Source organism: Astyanax mexicanus, chromosome 10, assembly GCF_023375975.1.
Source record: "Astyanax mexicanus isolate ESR-SI-001 chromosome 10, AstMex3_surface, whole genome shotgun sequence".
NCBI lineage: Eukaryota > Metazoa > Chordata > Actinopteri > Characiformes > Acestrorhamphidae > Astyanax > Astyanax mexicanus.
In genome coordinates this window covers 17,015,866-17,024,015 of record NC_064417.1, presented here as the reverse complement: position 1 = coordinate 17,024,015, position 8,150 = coordinate 17,015,866, and the positions used below count along the sequence as shown (strand labels likewise).

The following is an 8,150-nucleotide window of genomic DNA, read 5'->3' as shown; positions in this document are numbered from 1 at the left end:
CACGGTGTGTAGGTCTCTTTCAGGCGGTCTGAAACAGTGCTTAGGTCTCTCTCAGGCGGTCTGGCACAGTGCAGAGCCCGCACAGTATTTAGGTCTATCTCAGGCGGTCCGATACAGTGCGGAGCCCACACAGTGTTAGTGAGAATTGCGGAAGTGCGGAGCCCGCACAGTGTTTAGGTCTCTCTCAGGCGGATTGATACAGTGCGGAGTCCGCACAATATTTAGGTCTCTCTCAGGCGGTCCGATACAGTGCGGAGCCCGCACAGTGTTTAGGTCTCTCTCAGGCGGTCTGGCACAGTGCGGAGTCTGCACGGTGTGTAGGTTTCTCTCAGGCGGTCTGATACAGTGCGGAGCCTGCATGGTGTTTAGGTCTCTCTCAGGCGGTCCGATACAATGCGGAGCCTGCATGGTGTGTAGGTCTCTTTCAGGCGGTCTGATACAGTGCGGAGCCTGCACGGTGTTTAGGTCTCTCTCAGGCGGTCCGAAACAGTGCGGAGCCCGCACGGTGTGTAGGTCTCTTTCAGGCGGTCCGATACAGTGCAGAGCCCGCACGGTGTGTAGGTCTCTTTCAGGCAGTCTGATTCAGTGCGGAGCCCGCACAGTGTGTAGGTGTCTTTCAGGCGGTCCGATACAGTGCGGAGCCCACACGGTGTGTAGGTCTCTTTCAGGCGGTCCGATACAGTGCGGAGACCGCACGGTGTGTAGGTCTCTTTCAGGAGGTCCGATTCAGTGCGGAGACCGCACGGTGTGCAGGTCTCTTTCAGGAGGTCCGATTCAGTGCGGAGACCACACGGTGTGTAGGTCTCTTTCAGGCGGTCCGATTCAGTGCGGAGCCCGCATGGTGTGTAGGTCTCTTTCAGGAGGTCAGATTCAGTGCGGAGACCACACGGTGTGTAGGTCTCTTTCAGGCGGTCCGATACAGTGCGGAGCCCGCACGGTGTGTAGGTCTCTTTCAGGAGGTCAGATTCAGTGCGGAGACCACACGGTGTGTAGGTCTCTTTCAGGCGGTCCGATACAGTGCGGAGCCCGCACGGTGTGTAGGTCTCTTTCAGGCGGTCTGATTCAGTGCGGAGCCCGCACAGTGTGTAGGTGTCTTTCAGGCGGTCCGATACAGTGTGGAGCCTACACGGTGTGTAGGTCTCTTTCAGGAGGTCCGATTCAGTGCGGAGACCACACGGTGTGTAGGTCTCTTTCAGGCGGTCCGATACAGTGTGTAGCCTGCACAGTGTTTAGGTCTCTCTCAGACAGTCCGACACAGTGCGTAGCCTGCACAATGTTTAGGTCTCTCTCAGGTGGTCTGATACAGTGCGGAGCCTGCACAATGTTTAGGTCTCTCTCAGGTGGTCCGATACAGTGCTGAGCCTGCACGGTGTTAAGGTCTCTCTCAGGCGGACTGATACAGTGCGGAGCCCACACAATGTTTAGGTCTCTCTCAAGTGGTCCGATACAGTGCGGAGCCTGCACGTTGTTAAGGTCTCTCTCAGGATCTCTGATACAGTGCGGAGCCCGCACAATGTTTAGGTCTCTCTCAGGTGGTCCAATACAGTGCGGAGCCTGCACGGTGTTAAGGTCTCTCTCAGGATCTCTGATACAGTGCGGAGCCCGCACAGTGCTTAGGTCTCTCTCAGGCGGTCTGATACCGTGTGGAGCCTGCATGGTGTGTAGGTCTCTCTCAGGCGGTCCGATACAGTGCGGAGACCGCACGGTGTGTAGGTCTCTTTCAGGAGGTCCGATTCAGTGCGGAGACCACACGGTGTGTAGGTCTCTTTCAGGAGGTCCGATTCAGTGCGGAGACCACACGGTGTGTAGGTCTCTCTCAGACGGTCCGATATAGTGCGGAGCAAGCGCGGTGTTTAGGTCTCTCTCAGGCGGTGGGATACAGTGCAGAGCCCACATGGTGTGTAGGTCTCGCTTAGGCGGTCTGAGACAGCACAGAGTGGAGACTTAAACAACACAATGTAACTCCAAGTCAACCTCACTTCTGTGAAATCAACCTGTCCAGTTAGGAAGCAACACTGATTGTGAATTAATTTCACCTGCTGTTGTGCAAATGGAACAGACAACAGGAAGAAATGGCAATTAGCAAGACAACCCCTATAAAGGAGTGGTTCTGCAGGTGGGGTATGGCGTCATTTTACTGCCAAAAGTCGAGAGCGAAGTTGAATGCAAAAGCATGCTTCATGCAGCGCTCACGGATTTTATTTGCTCACGTGTAAAATATAGGTGTGCTCACACAAATTAACTCTCCTCTTGTACGAGTCTGCGTGCGCTCTCGGATATATCATCCTTGTGTGCTCAACTTCCCCCTGTGTGTTCGCGGAGCATTCCTTGCTCGAGCGCGGAGCTTTTCACTGCAACAAAGCTGCCAAAACTCTCCAGCCAATCAGACAATCTCTTTCAGGTGGTCTGATACAGTGCGGAGCCTACATGGTGTGTAGGTCTCTTTCAGGAGGTCTGATACAGTGCGGAGCTCACACGGTGTGTAGTTCTCTTTCAGGCGGTCAGATACAGTGCTTAGGTCTCTCTCAGGCGGTCTGGCACAGTGCAGAGCCCGCACAGTATTTAGGTCTCTCTCAGGCGGTCCGATACAGTGCGGAGCCCACACAGTGTTAGTGAGAAGTGCGGAAGTGCGGAGCCCGCACAGTGTTTAGGTCTCTCTCAGGCGGATTGATACAGTGCGGAGCCCGCACAGTGTTTAGGTCTCTCTCAGGCGGTCTGGCACAGTGCGGAGTCTGCACGGTGTGTAGGTCCCTTTCAGGCGGTCCGATACAGTGCGGAGCCTTCACGGTGTGTAGGTCTCTTTCAGGCGGTCCGATACAGTGCGGAGACTGCACGTTGTGTAGGTCTCTTTCAGGCGATCCGATACAGTGCGTAGCCTGCACGGTGTGTAGATCTCTTTCAGGCGGTCTGATACAGTGCGGAGCCTGCACGGTGTGTAGGTCTCTTTCAGGCGGTCCGATACAGTGCGGAGCCTGCACGGTGTGTAGGTCTCTTTCAGGCGGTCTGAAACAGTGCTTAGGTCTCTCTCAGGCGGTCTGGCACAGTGCAGAGCCCGCACAGTATTTAGGTCTATCTCAGGCGGTCCGATACAGTGCGGAGCCCACACAGTGTTAGTGAGAAGTGCGGAAGTGCGGAGCCCGCACAGTGTTTAGGTCTCTCTCAGGCGGATTGATACAGTGCGGAGTCCGCACAATATTTAGGTCTCTCTCAGGCGGTCCGATACAGTGCGGAGCCCGCACAGTGTTTAGGTCTCTCTCAGGCGGTCTGGCACAGTGCGGAGTCTGCACGGTGTGTAGGTTTCTCTCAGGCGGTCTGATACAGTGCGGAGCCTGCATGGTGTTTAGGTCTCTCTCAGGCGGTCCGATACAATGCGGAGCCTGCATGGTGTGTAGGTCTTTTTCAGGTGGTCTGATACAGTGCGGAGCCTGCACGGTGTTTAGGTCTCTCTCAGGCGGTCCGAAACAGTGCGGAGCCCGCACGGTGTGTAGGTCTCTTTCAGGCGGTCCGATACAGTGCGGAGCCCGCACGGTGTGTAGGTCTCTTTCAGGCAGTCTGATTCAGTGCGGAGCCCGCACAGTGTGTAGGTGTCTTTCAGGCGGTCCGATACAGTGCGGAGCCCACACGGTGTGTAGGTCTCTTTCAGGCGGTCCGATACAGTGCGGAGACCGCACGGTGTGTAGGTCTCTTTCAGGAGGTCCGATTCAGTGCGGAGACCGCACGGTGTGTAGGTCTCTTTCAGGAGGTCCGATTCAGTGCGGAGACCACACGGTGTGTAGGTCTCTTTCAGGCGGTCCGATTCAGTGCGGAGCCCGCATGGTGTGTAGGTCTCTTTCAGGAGGTCAGATTCAGTGCGGAGACCACACGGTGTGTAGGTCTCTTTCAGGCGGTCCGATACAGTGCGGAGCCCGCACGGTGTGTAGGTCTCTTTCAGGAGGTCAGATTCAGTGCGGAGACCACACGGTGTGTAGGTCTCTTTCAGGCAGTCCGATACAGTGCGGAGCCCGCACGGTGTGTAGGTCTCTTTCAGGCGGTCTGATTCAGTGCGGAGCCCGCACAGTGTGTAGGTGTCTTTCAGGCGGTCCGATACAGTGTGGAGCCCACACGGTGTGTAGGTCTCTTTCAGGAGGTCCGATTCAGTGCGGAGACCACACGGTGTGTAGGTCTCTTTCAGGCGGTCCGATTCAGTGCGGAGCCCGCATGGTGTGTAGGTCTCTTTCAGGAGGTCCGATTCAGTGCGGAGACCACACGGTGTGTAGGTCTCTTTCAGGCGGTCCGATACAGTGTGTAGCCTGCACAGTGTTTAGGTCTCTCTCAGACAGTCCGACACAGTGCGTAGCCTGCTCAATGTTTACGTCTCTCTCATTTGGTCTGATACAGTGCGGAGCCTGCACAATGTTTAGGTCTCTCTCAGGTGGTCCGATACAGTGCTGAGCCTGCACGGTGTTAAGGTCTCTCTCAGGCGGACTGATACAGTGCGGAGCCCGCACAATGTTTAGGTCTCTCTCAAGTGGTCCGATACAGTGCGGAGCCTGCACGTTGTTAAGGTCTCTCTCAGGATCTCTGATACAGTGCGGAGCCCGCACAATGTTTAGGTCTCTCTCAGGTGGTCCAATACAGTGCGGAGCCTGCACGGTGTTAAGGTCTCTCTCAGGATCTCTGATACAGTGCGGAGCCCGCACAGTGCTTAGGTCTCTCTCAGGCGGTCTGATACCGTGTGGAGCCTGCATGGTGTGTAGGTCTCTCTCAGGCGGTCCGATACAGTGCGGAGACCACACGGTGTGTAGGTCTCTTTCAGGAGGCCTGATTCAGTGCGGAGACCACACGGTGTGTAGGTCTCTTTCAGGAGGTCCGATTCAGTGCGGAGACCACACGGTGTGTAGGTCTCTCTCAGACGGTCCGATATAGTGCGGAGCAAGCGCGGTGTTTAGGTCTCTCTCAGGCGGTGGGATACAGTGCAGAGCCCACATGGTGTGTAGGTCTCGCTTAGGCGGTCTGAGACAGCACAGAGTGGAGACTTAAACAACACAATGTAACTCCAAGTCAACCTCACTTCTGTGAAATCAACCTGTCCAGTTAGGAAGCAACACTGATTGTGAATTAATTTCACCTGCTGTTGTGCAAATGGAACAGACAACAGGAAGAAATGGCAATTAGCAAGACAACCCCTATAAAGGAGTGGTTCTGCAGGTGGGGTATGGCGTCATTTTACTGCCAAAAGTCGAGAGCGAAGTTGAATGCAAAAGCATGCTTCATGCAGCGCTCACGGATTTTATTTGCTCACGTGTAAAATATAGGTGTGCTCACACAAATTAACTCTCCTCTTGTACGAGTCTGCGTGCGCTCTCGGATATATCATCCTTGTGTGCTCAACTTCCCCCTGTGTGTTCGCGGAGCATTCCTTGCTCGAGCGCGGAGCTTTTCACTGCAACAAAGCTGCCAAAACTCTCCAGCCAATCAGACATGGCAACAGGATTTGACCAATTAAATTCTAATGCTGCTTGCTCTACATTCTCATTGGTTGAAAAAAACGTGATGAAATCCCCCCACCATCCTGCCCACTGTAACTTCTCAAAGATGGCTGGTTCAACGAACTCAGGTAAAGTGATTAATTACTGATATCTGTATTCATATTAATTTATATGATTTTCTATGTAAGTATATAGCTCTGAGCTGATAATGCAATAGTAAAAACAATAAAAAAAATTTTTTATCTAATTTGGAGTTTCTTAAGTAAACGTTGACTTTTATTATTATTATTTTAGGAGATCTCAGACTGCACATATATGTCTTAAATATAAACTACAAGACATTTTACATTAATAGCTGAAATATGTTGCTCTGGAATAATAAATTATAATACTCTTGCTTAAAATTATTAAAAAATCAACGTTTACTTAATAAACTCCAAATTAGTTTAAAAAAAAGATTTTTGTATTGTTTTTACTATTGCGTTATTAGGTCAGAGCTAGATAACAGATGGCCAGTCTCAGTAGAGCTGGAATGAATTTCGGAACACCGGTGTTCTGACACCGGAGATCGGCTATGTTTGTTACGTAACAGTTTGTCTCTAGATCTGTTTCACATCCATAATACCATATACCATATATATATATATACCGTGCTCCAGCAGGGAACGCTCCGCGAGCACACAGGGGGAAGTTGAGCGCGCGTGCACGCTCTCGAAACAGCCAGATAGCATATGAGGGTGATATATCCGAGAGCACGCGCAAATTCGTACAAGAGGAGAGTTAATCTGAGAGAGAGCATGGTAAATTTGTGTGAGCACACCTATATTTTACACGTGAGCAAATAAAATCCGTGAGCGCTGCATGAAGTAGGCTCTTGCGTTCAAAAACTTCGACTTTTGGCAGTAAAATGACGCCATAGTGGGGAGGGTTCTCATACTTTCTGGCTGATGTTTTGCTTTTTGTCAGTTCTCTCACCATAGAGGTAGCATGAGACGGTGTCTACAACCCACAGAAGTTGCTCAGGTAGTGCAGCTCATCCAGGACGGCACATCAATGCGAGCTGTGGCAAGAAGGTTTGCTGTGTCTGTCAGCACAGTGTCCAGAGTATGCAGCAGATACCAGGAGACAGGCCAGTACACCAGGAGACATGGAGGGCAACAACCCAGCAGCAGGACCGCTACCTCCTTCTTTGTGCAAGGAGGAACAGGAGGAGCAGTGCAAGAGCCTTGCATGATGACCTCCAGCAGGCCACTAATATCCATGTTTCAAACTGTCAGAAACACACTCCATGAGTGTGGTATAAGAGCCCGATCCAATCGAGCAAATCTGGAACATCATGTCCATCCCCCAGCAACACACTGCACCACAGACTGTCCAGCTCTGGGAGGAGATTCCTCAGGAGAACATCCGCCGCCTCATCAGGAGCAGCCCAGGTGCTGTAGGGAGGTCATACAGGCACGTGGAGCCACACACACTACTGAGCCTCATTTTAACCAGGACATTACATCAAAGTTGGATCAGCCTGTACTGTGTTTTTCCATGTTAATTATGTGTGTGACTCCAAATCCAGGCCTCCATTGGTTAATATATTTGATTTTCATTGATGTTTTGTGTGTGATTTTGTTGTTAGTACATTCAAATTTGTACATTATTTATTACATTCATTCAGATCTAGGATGTGTTATATTTTGAGAAATGTACATCATTTGTGTTAATAGGCCTGAATATGTACAATTAAAGCAGTATACAGATGCATACATACACTGTCTATGGGACATTCCAGGATTTTGGTACATTTCAGGGGTGGTCACTTCTGATTATTTGATCTTCAATTTGATAATTTTTAGTCACATATTTATTAAATACAGGTAACAGACTATCAAAAAGTTTGATTCGTCAAGCAAATTAGATTATGCAATATATTTGATAATTTACAGTAACAGGGTTGAGAGTAACAGGGTTGCAAATCTAGGCTAACTGTAAAATTTAGCTATGTATACAAGATCAAGGACAAACATGATTATATAAGTATATAAAGTAAATTTTGACTCTACTCATTATTAGTCTTACAATATGAGTAACAGGGTTGCGTTCACTGAGTGACACACACAACTTGGACAAACTGTTGAAACTTGAAAAATGTTAGAGCACTTACTCCTGGTCTTGCCATGTGGGCAGAAAATGTCCTTGTGATGTAACTTCCTTTGTGCCAGTAGACAAATATTTTTAACTCTTTCTCTGCCAGGTAAAATTCCTTATGGTAACAGGGTTGCACGCATGTTGTGGGACACAACTAAAAACTGTAACATGCAATACAATGAAGACCAAAGGAGATGCATATCAACAATATACAAGAGGAAGTAATTTATTTAGAGCTTATTTTAATTGTTAAATTTGCCAAAGGATTTAGTCACCCAATGTGTGGGACAAGAGAAAACGGCCATTTTTTGAGTTGGTCCAAAGGTATTCGCTCTCTTAAATAATATCTAAGGAGCTTATTTTTCCACCATATTTTACAGTTTGTCTTATAACAAGTACATTTTTCACAAAAAAATAGTCATTTAGATATTTTGGATATGTACATTAAAAATTTAAGTGGTGGGACCGGAAAAGTACCAAAATCATATACTTTTTAGTAGGTAAACAATTCTGTATTAAAAATAATTTTTAAAATTAGTCTTA

At 49.4% G+C, this 8,150-nt stretch overlaps 1 long non-coding RNA gene across 1 annotated transcript; it reads left to right on the top strand.

The window, feature by feature from the left end:
- The first annotated feature begins 293 nt into the window (after nt 1-293).
- Nucleotides 294-4,320, top strand: LOC125804708 (uncharacterized). Its single transcript, XR_007440868.1, has 4 exons — nt 294-513; nt 994-1,137; nt 3,633-3,694; nt 4,127-4,320. It is a non-coding gene; the product is annotated as an uncharacterized LOC125804708 (long non-coding RNA).
- The last annotated feature ends 3,830 nt before the right edge of the window (nt 4,321-8,150 follow it).